Source organism: Ictidomys tridecemlineatus, unplaced genomic scaffold (assembly GCF_052094955.1).
Source record: "Ictidomys tridecemlineatus isolate mIctTri1 unplaced genomic scaffold, mIctTri1.hap1 Scaffold_38, whole genome shotgun sequence".
NCBI classification, from domain to species: Eukaryota; Metazoa; Chordata; class Mammalia; order Rodentia; family Sciuridae; genus Ictidomys; species Ictidomys tridecemlineatus.
The window spans coordinates 450,847-451,718 of record NW_027522508.1 but is presented as its reverse complement, the minus strand read 5'-3'; the positions used below and the strand labels follow the sequence as shown (position 1 = coordinate 451,718).

Here is an 872-nt window from a genome sequence, read left to right as displayed (position 1 = left end):
CGATTCATTGTATATAAATGGAACAAAACTTTTCCTAGTTGTACACAACACATTTGTATTCCTACATGTACCTCGGGTAATAAGGTTCATCTCATTCCACCATCTTTCCTATCCCTATGCCCCCTCACCTGTCCTACCTCCCCTTTGCCCAGTCAAAGTTCCTCCATTCTTTCCATGCCTCTTACCACCCACCTTACCCCCATTATGGGTCAGCATCCACTTTCAGAGAGAACATACAGCTTTTGGTTTTTGGGATTGGCTTACTTCCCTTAACCTGATATTCCCATTCACCCGCAGATGCCATAATTTTTTTCTCTTTTAAGGCTATAAGTAATATTCCATTTCATATATGTACTACAGTTTCTTTATCCATTCATCTGTTGAAGGGTTGGTTCCACAAAACTATGGAATGCTTCACAATGTGGGTGTCATCCTTGCTCAGGGACCATGCTAATTTTTTCTGTATTGTTCCAATTTTAGTATATGTGCTGCCAAAGCAAGCACACTCTGAGTTTTAACAAATGTAGATACCCATGTAAAAACTACCATAATCAAGATATAGAACAGTTTTTTCACTAGAAAAGGGGTTTCCTTGGGATCCTTCCCAGTGAGTTCCTTCACCACCTGTTCCAGGCAACCACTGATAACTTTTTTTTTAAACTATAGATTCATTTTTCCTACAGTACTATTTCATATATATGCCACTATAAATGGACTCATATCTAGGAGTGCAATTGCCTCCTACATTTAATGTATGTTTTTATCTTATGTGATACTGTCAAGCCATGCTAAAAAATGACCACAATCATTTTATACTTCCACCAGCAATTTAGGAGACTTCCACTTGACTTCATCTTCACTAGCACTTGGGC

At 38.5% G+C, this 872-nt stretch overlaps 1 non-coding gene across 1 annotated transcript; it reads right to left on the bottom strand.

Moving 5' to 3' along the window:
* Positions 1–398: 398 nt before the first annotated feature.
* LOC144373391 (U6 spliceosomal RNA) lies at positions 399–504 on the bottom strand. Its single transcript, XR_013433079.1, has one exon. It is a non-coding gene; the product is annotated as a U6 spliceosomal RNA (small nuclear RNA).
* Between the last annotated feature and the right edge of the window lie 368 nt (positions 505–872).